Source organism: Bos mutus, unplaced genomic scaffold, assembly GCF_027580195.1.
Source record: "Bos mutus isolate GX-2022 unplaced genomic scaffold, NWIPB_WYAK_1.1 CTG244, whole genome shotgun sequence".
Classification (NCBI taxonomy): Eukaryota; Metazoa; Chordata; class Mammalia; order Artiodactyla; family Bovidae; genus Bos; species Bos mutus.
In genome coordinates, this window is record NW_027219750.1 from 104,629 (window position 1) to 121,270 (window position 16,642).

Here is a 16,642-nt window from a genome sequence, read left to right on the forward strand (position 1 = left end):
CCACAATATAGAATTATTCATCCTAAATTCAGAGAGACAAAGTTAAGTGAAATGAAAAAGCAGAGGAAATACTCCCATTAAAAGAGCAAGAGAAATCCCCTGAAAAAATACATAATGAAACAGGCATCATCAATCAATCAGACCCTGAGTTTTAAAAGGAGGCAATATGGTCCCATCACTTCATGGGAAATAGATGGGGAAACAGTGAAAACAGTGTCAGACTTTATTTTTCTGGGATCCAAAATCACTGCAGATGGTGACTGCAGCCATGAAATTAAAAGACGCTTACTGCTTGGAAGGAAAGTTATGACCAACCTAGACAGCATATTCAAAAGCAGAGACATTACTTTGCCAACAAAGGTTCGTCTAGTCAAGGCTATGGTTTTTCCTGTGGTCATGTATGGATGTGAAAGTTGGACTGTGAAGAAGGCTGAGCGCCGAAGAATTGATGCTTTTGAACTGTGGTGTTGGAGAAGATTCTTGAGAGTCCCTTGGACTGCAAGGAGATCCAACCAGTCCATTCTGAAGGGGATCAGCCCTGGGTGTTCTTTGGAAGGAATGATGCTAAAGCTGAAACTCCAGTACTTTGGCCACCTCATGTGATGAGTTGACTCATTGGAAAAGACTCAGATGCTGGGAGGGATTGGGGGCAGGAGGAGAAGGGGACGACAGAGGGTGAGATGGCTGGATGGCATCACTGACTCGATGGACGTAAGTCTCAGTGAACTCCGGGAGTTGGTGATGGACAGGGAAGCCTGGCATGCTGCCATTCATGGGGTCGCAAAGAGTCGGACATGACTGAGTGACTGAACTGAACTAAACTGAATATAAATATTAATTAAATTTTAAGGAAAGTTATAGATAAAAACACAAATAACTGTAACAAGAAGTTATAAATTATAAAGATCAAACAACCAAAATTAGAGAATTCAATTTCTCTAATTTTTCTCTAATTTCTCTGAGACAAAAAGCAATTTATAAGCAATCAATAGCTAACTAAATGACACAGAAGAACAAGTCATTTGGAAGACAGCTTAGGAAAAAAATCACCCAATCAAAACAGCAGACATAAAAACAAATGAAAAAATGAAAGCAACATACAAGAAATGTGGGATAATAAAAATGTGCCAACTTATGCATAATAGAGGTCCCAGAAGAAGAAGAGACAGATAAGGAAATAAAAAATCTATTTGAAGAAATTATGGATGGAAAATTCCCTAACATAAAGCAAGAAACAGATATCAAAATGGTATGAAACAAAATCAACCTAAACAGACCCACACCTAGACATATAATTAATATGGTAAATGTTAAGGATAAAGACAGTATTCAAAGGTAGGAAGAAAACACAAGGAGTCATTTTCAAGGAGACTTCCATAAGTCTATCAGATGATTTCTTGACAAAAACAAGCCATTTGGAGAGTCATGCTAAAAACAAAATCCTGAATGAGAAAACCCTTCAAACTTGCCCAAGAAGACTATCATTTAGTATAGAAAGAAAGATAAAGAATTTCTCAGACATGTAAAAACTGAAAGAATTCAGCAGTACCAAACCTATCTTAAAAAGGGGGCTGAACGTTCTCTAAATGAAAAACAAGCAAAGCTCTTTAGAAAGATAAGATCTGAATAAGAAAGGCAAGCATAAAGGCTGAAGATTACTTAGATAAGGCAGTACCTAGAATAAAAAACAATAAAAAAATTGAAAAAGCAACTATAATTATAATAAACAGTCAAAGAATAAGCAGGATGAAAATAAAAATAAGATAACAAAGTCACAAAATGTGGGGAAGAGAATTATAAAATATAAATCTTTTAGAGTATGACTGAACACAAATGTTATTTAGTTTTAAGCAAATAGACATATTTGGTGTCAACTTAAACAAATGCCATGGTAACCACAAATCAAAAACATAGATAGATTCACAGAAACCAAAAACATTGGAACTATACCAGAATACAAGTGGGGAAAAAAATCATTGAGACAAGTGGAAAAATAAAAAGAAATGAACACAGAAGTACTATATAAACAATTGGAAAACAATTGGAAAATGTAAATGTCTGTAACTGCATAATTTTGAATAATTACTCTAAATGTCAATGGACTTAATGCTCTAATCAAAAGATAAAAAAAAGTGGATGAATGGATTAAAAAATATAAGAACAGTTATACTTCAGAGTGAAAGACACACAGAGATTTATTTGTAAAGGGATGGAAAAAGATATTTTATGAACATGGAAACAAGAGAGAAGTAGGGGCAGCAATACTCATACCAGACAAAATAGACTTTTAAAGAAAGGCCATTTAAAAGACAAAAAAAAAGGAAGCCATTACTTAATGATAAAGGGATCTACATAAGAAGATATTATCCCACTTAACATATACACACCCAATAGAAGAGCATTCAAATATATAAAGCAAATATTAACAGAAATAAAGGGAGAAATTGACAATAATACACTAAGAATAGCAGATATTAACAACTGTCTCCCATCAATGGAGATATCACTCAGATAGGAAATCCATATGCCAACAGAGTCTTACACAACACTGTATACTAAGGGGTCTTAATAGATATCTACAGGACACTACTTCTAAACAAGCAGAATACATATCCTTTTCAGGCACATGTGGACGATTCTCTAGGACAGACCATATAGTAGGTCAGAAAACAATTTTCAACAAATATAAAAGGATGGAAGTTTTATCAATCATCTCATAAATCACAATGGTATGAAATTAGAAATCACCTATAGAAAGACAAAGAAGATAAAAAGGAATATGTTGAGACTAAACAATATGCTACTAGAAGACCAATGGGTCAATGACGAAACCAAAGAAGAAATGAGAAAATACCACAAGACAAACAAAAATGAAAATACAATTTTACAAAATCTATGGAATGCAGCAAGAGTAATTCTAAGAGGGAAGGTCATAGTGATGAAGAGCTTCTTCAAGAAACAAGAAAAATCTCTAATAAAAACCTAACCACCATGTACAAGAAGTAGAAATAGAAGAATAAGCAAGCCCCAAAACAGAAGAAGGAAGGAATTAATAAAGGTCAGATTTTCTTTTTTTAATGTTAAAAAACAATTAAAGCCAACAATTTGTTTTTTAAAGATAGAATTGACAAACCTTTAGCCAGGCTCACCAAGAAGAAAAGACAGGCCCAAACAAAATAACAAACAAAAGAAAAGAATAATCAATATCACAGAGATACAAAAATAAACATACTATGAATACACCATGAAGAGTCCGACAAATTGGAAGAAATGCACAAATTTCTAGAAATATGCAACTTACCAAGACTGTCAAGAAGAAAGATAATGTGAACAGAACGATCACTATAAGTGAAATAGAATCTATTAAAACAACAAGAAGCTATCATTCAACAAAAGTCCAAGACAAGACAGCTTCAATGAGAATTCTACCAAACATATAAATACGAGCTTATCCGTCTCAAGCTTATCCAAAAAATGAAAGAGACAGAATGCCCCCAAATTCACTAAGGAAGGGAAGTATTAACCTGATATAAAATCAGACAAGGACACAATACAAAAAATTACAGGCCAATATCTTTGATGAGTGCATATGCAAAAACCTCAAAAAATAGTAGCAAATTGAATGTAACAATATATAAAAAAAGATGATTCAACTGATTCTGTTTGAATTTTTCCATGGCCACAAGATGATTCAACATAGGTAAATCAATCAGTGGAATACATACACGAAAAAAGAAACTAAGAAAACACATAATCATCTCAATAGGCATAAAATAGCATTTAACAAAATCCAACATCTTTTCATGAGAAAAATACCCTCATTAAAGTGGATATTGAAGGAACATATCTCAGCATAATAAAGGTCATTTTTTTGTAAAATCACAGTTAATATAATACTCAAAAGTGAAAACTTGAAAGACTTTCTGCTAAATTCAGAATCAAGACAAAGACGCCTACTGTTACTGCCTCTGTTAATGCAGAATGTAAATTCATACCCACAGCAATCAGACAAGAAAAGCAGAATAAAATTATCCAAATTGGAAGGGAAGAGGTAAAACTGTCACCACTTGCAGATGACATGACACACTATGTAGAAAGCCCTAATGTATCTTAATAAAAATTATTAGAATAAGTGAATTTGGCAAAGTTGAAGGATAAAAAATTAATACAGAAATCTGTAGTATTTCTATATACTGATCTTGAAATATCAAAAAGGAAAGAAAAAAAGTCTCATTTAAAACCATATCAAAAACAAGTAAAATACCTAAGAAGAAACCAAGGAATTGAAAGTCTTAAACGCTTGAAACACTAATGAAGGAAATTAAAAATTATTCAAGGAAATGAAAAGCTATCCTTTGCTTTAGAAGAATTGACATTGCTAAAATGGCCATATTGCCAAAAGTAACCAATATATTTAATTAAATCCCTACGATAATATCCGGAACATTTTTCACAAAGCTAGAAGAAATAGTACTAAAATTTATAAGAACTAAAAAAGGCTCCAAATGGCAAAAGCAATCAAGAGGAAAATAAAGTTGATAGTATAACCTTTCCAGACTTCAGATAATACTACAAAGCTACCGTAATGAAAACATTGCAGTAGTGGCACAAAAACAGACTCATAGACCAGTGGAACAGAGTAGAGGGTCTAGAAACAAACCCAGCAAGCTAAAGCCAATTATGACAAAGAAGGCAAAAATATACAAAAAAGAAATTAGTGTCTACAACAACCATGAAGGAAAAGTAGACAGGCACATTAAAAACAATGAGATTGGAATATTCCATTGCACCATATGTAAAAATGAACTCAAAATGATTTAAAGACTGAAATAGTAAATGACACCATAAAACTCCTGCTGCTGCTAAGTCACTTCAGTCGTGTCTGACTCTGTGGGACCCCATAGACGGCAGCCCACCAGGCTGCCCCGTCCCTGGGATTCTCCAGGCAAGAACACTGGAGTGGGTTGCCACCTCCTTCTCCGATACATGAAGTGTGAAAAGTGAAAGTGAAGTTGCTCAGTCGTATCCAACTCTTAGTGACCCCATGGACTGCAGCCTATCAGGTTCCTCCGTCCATGGGATTTTCCAGGCAAGAGTACTGGAGTGGGGTGCCATTGCCTTCTCCAAGAGAACAAAGACAAAACCCTCTTTGACACAAATCATAACAAAATTTTCTTAGATTATTCTTCCTAGGAAATAGAAATAAAGGCAAAAATAAGCAAATGTGACCAAATCAAACATGAAAGCTTTGCACAGGAAAGAAAACATTAACAAAGCAAAAACACAACCTATGGAATAGGGGAAAATACTTGCAAATAATGTGACAAACAAGGGAATAATATCTCAATATACAAATAGCTCATACAATTCAATATATAAAAGAAAATAAACCAATCAAAAAATGGACAGAAGACCTGAATAAACATTTCTACAAATAAGATAAATAGATAATTAACAGGTACATGAAAAGATGCTCAATGCTACTAATTATTTGAGACATTCAAATCAAAACCACATAGAGGTATCACTTCACAGTAGTCAGAATGTCTATCATCAAAAAGTCTACAAATAGTAAATGCTAAAGGAAATGTGTATAAAAGGGAATCCCCATACACTGTTGCTGGGAATGTAATTTCCTGCGACAGCTATGAAAAACAGTATGCAGGTCCATTAAAAACCAAAAATAGAACTACCGCATGATCCAGTAATTCCCCTCCTGGTTATACAGCTGAAAAAATCAAACACTAATTTCAAAAGACACATGCAACACAATATTCATATCAGCACTTGATATAACAGCCTAAACACAGAAGCCACATGAGTGCCCATTGACAGACAGTTATCTTAAGATGTGGGATATATGTACAAAGGTATATTACTCAGCCTTTGAAAGAATAAAATATTGCCATTTGTAGCAACATGGATGGAACTAGAGATCATTATTCTTAGTGAAATATGTCACACAGAGAAAAATACTATGTCACTTATACATGGAATCTAAAAAAATAATACAACTGAATCTATATACAAAACAGATTGACAGATATAAACAATAAAATTATGCTTACTAAACAGCAGGGGGAGAACAACCAATTTAGGAGTATGGGGTAAGAGATGTAAACTACTATACATAAAATAAATAAGCAACAAAATTCTACTGGATAGCACAGGGAATTATACTCAATATCTTGTAATAACCTATAATGGAATATAATTTACAAAACTACTAAATAATTATACTATAGCCCTGAAGCTCTAACAGAAAATTGTAAATCAACTACACATCAAGGTAGATAGATAGAGATAAATAAAAAATTTTGCACCTTGACCTCCCATTTCTTTTTCTTTTAATTTGTGGCTGTGCTGGGTCTTCTTGATGCACAGGCTTTCCTTTAGTTGCAGAGACTGGAGGCTACTCTCTAAGTGAGTTGGATATGCCACTCGTTGAGGTGGCTTTTCTTGTTGTGGGATGGAGGCTCTAGGGCATGCATGTTTCAGTACTTGCAATGCATGGGGCTCAGTAGTTGCAGTTCCCAAACACTAGAACTCAGGCTGAATAGATGCAATGCATCACCTAAGTTGCCCCGTGGCATGTGCCATCTTCCTGAATCAGGAATTGAACCTGTGTCTTCTGCATTTGCCAGGTTGATTCTTTACCACTGAGCCACCACTGTAGCCCCAAACCTCTCACTTCTTAGATGGTAACATGATATATTTCCCAAATTCTTACTTGAAGTAAGAAAAACTATTAAAATAAATAAATTTAAATTAAAAAAAAAAAACTACTGAAAATTATATTTTAAAACAGCTATTCAATATCTAGAAAGTGCCCTAAAGGCATACAAGCAAGTAAAGACACATTTATTCTAAAAATACATTAGCAGAAAAATCATTGAATGCTTATGCCATTTAAACCTAAAACAGCTCCCTCTCTCACCATCCTTATTCAGAAAACTAGACTTCACTCCAAGTAGGTTTGGAAAGAACACAAATTTCACACTACCCACAGGTCCCATTTGAGCATTATGATATCTTTCTAGAGGAGTCAAATCACTTGAATTTCTCACACACACTCACTGTAGCTATGGGTTAAAGCGGCTAAGTTCCAGATAAATGGCCAACAAAATTCTTCTTTCTGCCACCCAGTCCCACTCATAGGCCAGAGGTTCTATTCAGGCACAGCATATTGAGAATCAGTTCAGTTCAGTTCAGTTGCTCAGTCGTGTCCGACTCTTTGTGACCCCATGAATCGCAGCACGCCAGGCTTCCCTGTCCATCACCAACTCCCGGAGTTCACTGAGACTCATGTCCATCGAGTCAGTGATGCCATCCAGCCATCTCATCCTCTGTCATCCCCTTCTCCTGCCCCCAATCCCTCCCAGCATCTGAGTCTTTTCTAGTGAATCAACTCTTCACACGAGGTGGCCAAAGTACTGAAGTCTCAGCTTTAGCATCATTCCTTCCAAAGAAATCCCAGGGCTGATTCCCTTCAGAATGGACTGGTTGGATCTCTTTGCAGTCCAAGGGACTCTCAAGAGTCTTCTCCAACACCACAGTTCAAAAGCATCAATTCTTCGGCACTCAGCCTTCTTCACAGTCCAAGTCTCACATCCATATATGACCACAGGAAAAACCATAGCCTTGACTAGACGGACCTTTGCTGGCAAAGTAATGTCTCTGCTTTTGAATATGCTATCTAGATTGGTATTAACTTTCCTTCCAAGGAGTAAGCGTCTTTTAATTTCATGGCTGCAGTCACCGTCTGCAGTGATTTTGGAGCCCCCAAAAATAAGTCTGACATTGTTTCCACTGTTTCCCCATCTATTTCCCATGAAGTGATGTGACCAGATGCCATGGTTTTTGTTTTCTGAATGTTGAGCTTTCAGCCAACTTTTTCACTCTCCACTTTCACTTTTATCAAGAGGCTTTTTAGTTCCTCTTCACTTTCTGCCATAAGGGTGGTGTCATCTGCATATCTGAAGTTATTGATATTTCTCCCGGCAATCTTGATTCCAGCTTGTGCTTCTTCCAGCCCAGAGTTTCTCATGATGTACTCTGCATATAAGTTAAATAAGCAGGGTGACAGTATACAGCCTTGACGTACTCCTTTTCCTATTTGGAACCAGTCTGTTGTTCCATGTCCAGTTCTAACTGTTGCTTCCTGACCTGCATACAGATTTCTCAAGAGGCAGGTCAGGTGGTCTGGTATTCCGATCTCTTTCAGAATTTTCCACAGTTTATTGTGATCCACATAGTCAAAGGCTTTGGCATAGACAATAAAGCAGAAATAGATGTTTTTCTGAAACTCTCTTGCTTTTTCCATGATCCAGTGGATGTTGGCAATTTGATCTCTGGTACTGAATCCCAAATAGCTATATCCTAGCTCATTAATAAAATGGAAGTTCCATGATGAAAAGGTAAATTAAAAATAGACATTTCTATTTACACATAAAAAAGGGATGTCACAGAGAAAGAAGTGTGCCACTGTCCCTGTCCCCAGCTGTGAAGGCAAAGTTCAGAGTATGACCAGAGGGAAACTTAAGGATATAAGCACTGTTCTCAAGGAACACAGTTTATTTGAATCAGATTGTGGGAAGGTCAAGCTTATAAGTGCCCACAAATTATGAACGGTTTGCTGGTAAGCAGTTAAGAAGAAAGCTGGTTGCTTCATGACAGGTACAAGCTAAACATTGGCAAGCAAGTTTATCAGAGAAAATCAGAGAAAAACACAGCTACGAAGAGCATTCTTGAGGTCAGAACATCCCTCAGACATTGGCTTCTAAAACTATCCTTGCAAAAGAGAATGAACTTTTGTGGATCAGTTTCTGAAGCAATTTAGGCCTCTAAGACATTATCAAAAACTGTAGCATAATCACCCAGCTGATACGAGCTAATAGTACGAAAAGAGACTGTTAAAAGGAGAGTGTTACTAAAAACAATGTCAACTCAGGGAATGTGAATATGCCCAAGGTTACTACTACTATTACTACTACTAAGTCGCTTCAGTCATGTCCGACTCTATGCAACCCCATAGACAGCAGCCCACCAGGCTCCCGATCCCTGGGATTCTCCAGGCAAGAACATTGGAGTGGGTTGCCATTTCCTTCTCCAATGCATGAAAGTGATAAGTGAAAGTGAAGTCGCTCAGTCGTGTCCGACTCTTCGCGACCCCATGGACTGCAGCCTATCAGGCTCCTCAATCCATGGGATTTTCCGGGCAACAGTACTGGAGTGGGGTGCCATTGCCTTCTCCCATGCCCAAGGTTACACCCTCCAAATAGCTGCATTAGAGACTTTACACTGTAGAGGAAAGAGACTTAAAATAGTCCATGGAATCACTAAACATATATCAGTAACAAGACATGGAATCAGAATTGCTACACTGCACTGTCTAAATGTAACACTTTGACAATAATTTCACAATATATATAAAGAAATCAAATATGTGACTTAAATGAGGAAAAACAGTCAATAGAAACTGTCTATGAGAGGGACTAATGGTTAGCTCTAACAGGGAAAAACTTCAAATTAGCTAATGTCAATGGGTTCAATGACTCAGAGGAAACTACTAAAAAAAAAAACCAAACACTGAAATAAAATGAGAAACTAAAATAAAAATATAAATTATCATAGGAGACTATTGGAATCATTATATTATTTCAAACAGAGAACTTATAAGAAATGGATAAATTATTGGAAGCATACAACTCACCTTCATGAAACTATGATTAAAGAAGAAAAGTATAATAAAAAGGTCCTATCTAATAGAGTCTATAAGTAAAAGATAGAAATCATATTTTCCAAATGTAACAACTGTGAAGGGGGCTGAGTGCTGAAGAGTTGATGCTTTTGAACTGTGGTGTTGGAGAAGACTCTTGAGAGTCCCTTGGACTGCAAGGAGATCCAACCAGTCCATTCTGAAGGAGATCAGCCATGGGATTTCTTTGGAAGGAATGATGCTAAAGCTGAGACTTCAGCACTTTGGCCACCTCATGCGAAGAGTTGATTCATTGGAAAAGACTCAGATGCTGGGAGGGATTGGGGGCAGGAGGAGAAGGGGACGACAGAGGATGAGATGGCTGGATGGCATCACTGACTCGATGAACGTGAGTCTCAGTGAACTCCGGGAGTTGGTGATGGACAGGGAGGCCTGGCGTGCTGCCATTCATGGGGTCGCAAAGAGTCGGACATGACTGAGTGACTGAACTGAACTAAACTGAACAAATGGAAATTTTGGAATTGAAATTTACTATATCTGAAATGAAAATTTCACTGGAGGGAGTCAACAGTAGATTTGAAGAAGCTGATGATAAAGCAAGTGAACTTGAAAATAGATCAATAAGATAATATAATCCAAAGAACAGAGACAAAAAATGAATAAACAAAAATGAACAGAGGCTTAGAAAATAAGCCTCTGTTGGTACATAATAAAGCAAACTGAAACACACAAAAAAGGGGAGTGCCAGGAAAAAAGGAGCAAACTAAAATATTCAAAGGGCTTCCCTAGTAGCTCAGACAGTAAAGCATCTGCCTGCAGTGCAGGAGACCTGGATTGGATCCCTAGATCAGGAAATACCCTGGAGAGGAAAATGGCTACCCACTCCAGTATTCTTGCCTGGAGATTCCCATGGACAGAAGAGCCTGGTAGGCTGCGATCCACAAGGTTGCAAAGAGTCGGACACAACTGAGTGACTAACACACACACAAAATATTCAAAACAAATAATGACTGAAAACATCTCAATTATGATGAAAAATATTAATCTACAAATCCAAATTGTCCAACTACTTCAAGTAGGATAAACTTGGGTAGCCATACACAGATGTTACTGAAATGTTGAAAGCTAAAGTCAGAAAGTTTTGAAGCACTAAAAAAAATTACTCAGCCTCACAAGTGAATATCAACATACTGCTTATATCTCATCAGAAACAATGGATGCTCTCTGGCAGTGAGATGACATAGTCAAAGTCCTAAGAGTCAAAACTGTCAGCCAAAAATTATATATCAAACAAAATACTCTTTCAAAAATGAGTGCAAAATATAGATAACCCTCTGCCCACATCTGCCCAAAAAGAATTTATTGGGCAGAATTCTGTATCAAAGTGACTGCAGACACAAGAGCCTCTCACTTGCTAGTGTTTTACGTTAGTCTTCTTTCTTAACTAATATAATTGATATAATTTATTTGTGTGTACAAGATCATCAACTTTTAGATGAGTGACAGCAAAGACAAAACTGAAGTGTTCTACAACTGTACCATTTCACTTGTGTTCTACTTCTGCTGACTATTAATGTAATCTACTTTTTTGAGGCATAGGAGTTATAATTTAACTTGCTGATTGATTTCTTCTGGATATAAGCCTGAGCAATAGAAAAGTTCAGTTCAGTTCAGTTCAGTCACTCAGTTGTGTCCGACTCTTTGCGACCCCATGAATTGCAGCATGCCAGGTCTCCCTGTCCATCACCAACTCCCGGAGTTCACTCAGACACACATCCATTGAGTCGATGATGCCATCTAGCCATCTCATCCTCTGTCATCCCCTTCTCCTCCTGCCCCCAATCCCTCCCAGCATCAGAGTCTTTTCCAATGTGTCAACTCTTCGCATGAGGTGGCCAAAGTACTGCAGTTTCAGCTTTAGCATCATTTCTTCCAAAGGAATCCCAGAGCTGATCTCCTTCAGAATGGACTGGTTGGATCTCCTTGCAGTCCAAGGGACTCTCAAGAGTCTTCTCCAACACCACAGTTCAAAAGCATCAATTCTTCGGTGCTCAGCCTTCTTTGCAGTCCAACTCTCACATCCATACATGACCACAGGAAAAACCATAGCCTTGACTAGATGGACCTTTGTTGGCAAAGTAATGTCTCTGCTTTTGAATATGCTGTCTAGGTTGGTCATAACTTTTCTTCCAAGGAGTAAGCGTCTTTTAATTTCATGGCTGCAGTCACCATCTGCAGTGATTTTGGAGCCCAAAAAATAAAGTCTGACACTGTTTCCACTGTTTCCCCATCTATTTCCCATGAAGTGACTGCTTCTTGCATTCTCCCAACTCCTCAGCAATCACTGTAGGGGCTGGCAGCATCCACTGGATCTCAGTTTGGGGAGCTCTCATTCACATTGGAGGCCAGAAATTGCTGATGGCTATGACATTTCTTGTTTATTAATATGGCAGGAGATATCTTCATTTCACATTTCAGTGCCTTAAAAAAGCCCATTTCTCATTTTATTGTAAAAGTTATAATTAATAAGTTTACTGAAATTTGTTAATTCCTAGGTCATCCAAAAACCAAAGCCTTTGTAACTCATGGTGGAAGCAATGGCATTTATGAGACCATCTACCACAGGATCCCTATAGTGGGCCTTCCTTTGTTTGCAGATCAACCTCATAACATTTACATGAAGGCCAAGGAAGCTGCTGTCAAATTGGACTTGGAAACAATGTCAACAAGAGATTTGCTCAATGCATTGAAGGAAGTCATTAATAATCCTTTATGAGTATGGTTTTGGTTTTTTGTGTTTTTTTTAACTAGATATTCTTTCTAGAGAAGTTCTCATCTGAAAGCCAGGGAGGCAGTCATGAGTCTTCACAGAAGCCCAGTGAGAAGTAAGTTTGGCTCAGTGCTTTGAAAACAGTCACCAATAATCTATTATGAGTGTCATTAATATTTTTTCATGGTTTTATGGAAAAGGTTTGTCAGTGGTTTAAAGATAGTGGAGAAATTTTGAAAGAACTAATCATTAAAAGGGATGACAGAAGATGAGATTGAATGGCATCACTGACTCAATGGACATGAGTTTGAGCAAACTCTAGGAGATGGTAAAGGACAGGAAAACCTGGCCTACTGCAGTCCATGGGGTCACAAATAGTCAGACATGACTGACAGACTGAACAACAATAGCAACAAAATCATTAAAATGAAAGAATCACTGAAATGGTAATAGAAGGATAAAGAAGCATTGAGAACAAAGTTATAGTAGGGAACAATGAATGCTAATGAATGTTTGTCTGCCCACTTTACTTTCTTTCAGCATGTGAACTCCTCAGATGTTTTAAACTCTTAAAAGATGGCTATTTTCAGGAAACCACATTGACATAATCAATCTCAAATCCCCATTACATTTAATATTTTCCAGGATTTCCAATATTTTGAAATATTAGAAAATACTATGCCAATATTTTGATTCCATCACTGATAAATGGTAAACAGCTAGAACTTTCCAATTACCCAATTTCAACCATGTAGATACTATGTATAAATGTAGGTATATTCTTGGGTTTTTTGATTGTGATAGTTTAGTCTTCTTTGGAAGAATTATAAAATCTAAATGTAGTTGACTTGGAAGGGATATGCTGGATATTCCCTTTATAAAAGTTTTTACACAATTTTTAGGCAATTTTCCATTCAAAACCAAATATTGGTTATAATCCTAATGTTGTACAATACAACTTTGTACTTATATTATTCCCAATAGTTTTTGCCTCTTACCCATATATTTCTGTTCCCCTAAATACAGTAACCAATAGGTTGTTCTCTATCTGCAAGTCTTTAATACTTTGAACCCATCACTCATAAAAGGTAAACAAATAGAACTTTTTAACTTAATTACAACTATGTTGATGCTGCTTATAAATATAAGTATATTCTGAGTTATTTTGTTTGTGTTTGTTCTTGTCTTATTTGGAAGAGATATGTTGTGCCATTACTATCTAAAAGCCAAATTTTCTAAAAGCAAAAATATTTGATTTCCAAATCACTTCAGGATATACATGAATTTCAGTAACACAATTATATTAATATCACAAATACGACATATACGTGGGGAAACAGTGGCTGACTTTATATTTCTGGGCTCCAAAATCACTGCAGATGGTGATTGCAGACATGAAATTAAGAGATGCTTACTCTTTGGAAGGAAAGTTATGACCAACCTAGATGGTATATTAAAAAACAGAGACATTACTTTGTCAACAAAGTTCCGTCTAGTCAAGGTTATGGTTTTTCCGGTGGTCATGTATGGATGTGAGAGCTGGACTATAAAGAAAGCTGAGGGCAGAAGAATGGATGCTTTTGAACTGTGATGTTGGAGAAGACTCTTGAGAGTTCCTTGGACTGAAAGGAGATCCAACCAGTCCATCCTAAAGATCAGTCCTGAGTGTTCATTGGAAGGACTGATGTTGAAGCTGAAACCACAATACTTTGGCCACCTGACGCAATGAACTGACTCATTTGAAAAGACCCTGATGCTGGGAAAGATTGAGGGCAGGAGGAGAAGGGGATGATGGAATATGAGATGGTTGGATGGCCTCACCAACACAATGGACATGGGTTTGGGTGGACTCCAGGAGTTGGTGATGGACAGGGAGGCCTGGCTTGCTATGGTTCATGGTGTTGCAAAGAGCTGGACATGACTGAGCGATTGAACTGAACTGAACTCATAAATATGTATACTTCCCTCTATTGTTTCATAATGTCTTTGAAATGAAGCATTTAGAGAATGTGTCAATAATAGTAGCACAGTGTCCATTTGTGTTTTATAAGTTGTGTTATTTAATTTTAGTGCAGCTATTTACCTAAATAAGCAGTATATAAAGCAAATTGTCTTTTTCTTAAGAAAAAGATCTTTCATTTGCTGATTTTCTATATGTATATCTTTCTAGTATATTTATATGTTTTTTAATTTTAATAATGCAACATTGGTGTCAGAAAATTAAGATGACTTATTGCCTGCTATATACTGAAGGCTATGATATAACGCATATGTTATTTAGTAACATAGTGTTGTGCACGCATGCTAGGACGTTTCAGTTGTGTTGGACTCTTTGCGACCCCATGGACTGTAGCCCACCAGGTTCTTCTGTCCACGGGGATTCTCCAGGCAATAATATGGAATTTACACATATTAAGTAACTTTTTATTGTATTCTTTTGCTATAGTATTACAAAAAAATGTTTCCAGATTACTGCAGTCCTCTGGAAAACTCCATGTGCTCTCCCCATGTTTTTGACAGAAAAGAGGAAGTTACCTCCATTGTCATAGCTGCAATGCCATGTTATATCACTTTGTGATTTAGAGTTCATGAACCATATTTCTTTATTCTTCCTACTTTTTGGTCTACTAATCCATTATCCCTGTGTCAAGAAGATCCCCTGGAGAAGAAAATGGCTGTCCTCTCCAATATCCCAGCCTGGAGAATTCCATGGACTGAGAAGCATGGCCAGCTACAGTCCATGGGGTCTCACACAGTCAGACCTGACTAAGCAACTAACACACACACACACACACACACTCAACACACACACAGTCCATCATCATTTCAACAGTAGAAACAAATGTAACTGCAATGCTTGAAAGTGAAATTTTGAGTCTTTTCCAGATTCTTTCAGAACGAGAACCAAAGCAACAACAATATGAGCAAACATTTTCTGACAGAATACTACCTGCTGGGAATATCTCTAAGAATCAATACATTATTCTCAAAATGATCAGATAAGGTACTATTCATATCCAATTTATATAGCAATTGGGCCCTCCAATTATAAAATGAGTAGTTTGAAAATAAAAAGGTTTTAAAAATTTAATAAAATTATATTAAAAAAACAAAAAATAAAACAGAGGAACAGAAAGAATAAAAGAAGCAGCCAACAAGTGTCAGAGTCCAGTCAGGAATCAAACCGAGTCAATCCACTTCCACACTTTCAGCCACTACTTCACTAATGTAAGATCAGCTCTGTTTGGACAGGCCTCTGAACCTCATCATAGATTTACCTGCTATCTCTGGATTATGACTGCATTTTAAAACATATCTACCACATTTATTAACAATTCTTTACTAGAAAATTCAAACTTTGAACAAATATATTACGAATTCCTTTCCTTTCTTTCCCCTTTGGGACTTAACTCATTCCATTCTTTAGAGTACACAATCTCATCCTCTCCCATTTTCTTTCTATTTTTTGGCATTTGAAATCCTATGCATTTAAGGTATCTTAACCCACAAGTTAAGGTCTCAATAATCACCTTGGAGTAAAATTATCTATTTTTCTTTCACTCTGTGTTGTTCTCTCTGCTACCATCTGAAAGAAAATTTCACACATTTGATCTATTAGAGCTCATTCTATAAATAGATGTCTGTTTGATTTTCTTTCAGCTACAAAGGGAATGTCATGAGGTTATCAGCCATTCAACATGATCAGCTTATGAAACCCTTGGACAGAGCAGTCTTCTGGATCGAGTTTGTCATGTGCCACAAAGGAGTCAATCACCTGCAACCAGCTATCCACGACCTCAACTGGTTCCAGTAAAACTCTCTGGATGTGATTGGGTTCCTGCTGACATGTGTGGCAACTGCTGCATTTGTCATCACAAAGTGTTTTCTGTTTTGTTGCCAGAAGTTTGCTGGCATAGGTAGGAAGGAGAAAAGAGACTAGCTGCTTCTGAGATATCAAGCTTGTTTGCCACATAAATAGAACTCCTCATGCTTATTCCAGTAGGAGGAATTATGATAAAGTTCCTCTCCTTTTGTGACAAAATATAAAATTCACTTTCAAGGGATTGTCTACCTGACTTAGAATTATGTTTTGCAAAGGAAAAATACTGGTTAAAAATTAAATAAAAAACTACATGCATATATAGTGAAATTTT

The 16,642-nt window shown here is 36.7% G+C and overlaps 1 pseudogene; it reads left to right on the plus strand.

Annotated features, from left to right (window-relative positions):
• Window positions 1–8,459: 8,459 nt before the first annotated feature.
• Window positions 8,460–16,428, plus strand: LOC106700846 (UDP-glucuronosyltransferase 2B18-like; annotated as a pseudogene).
• The last annotated feature ends 214 nt before the right edge of the window (window positions 16,429–16,642 follow it).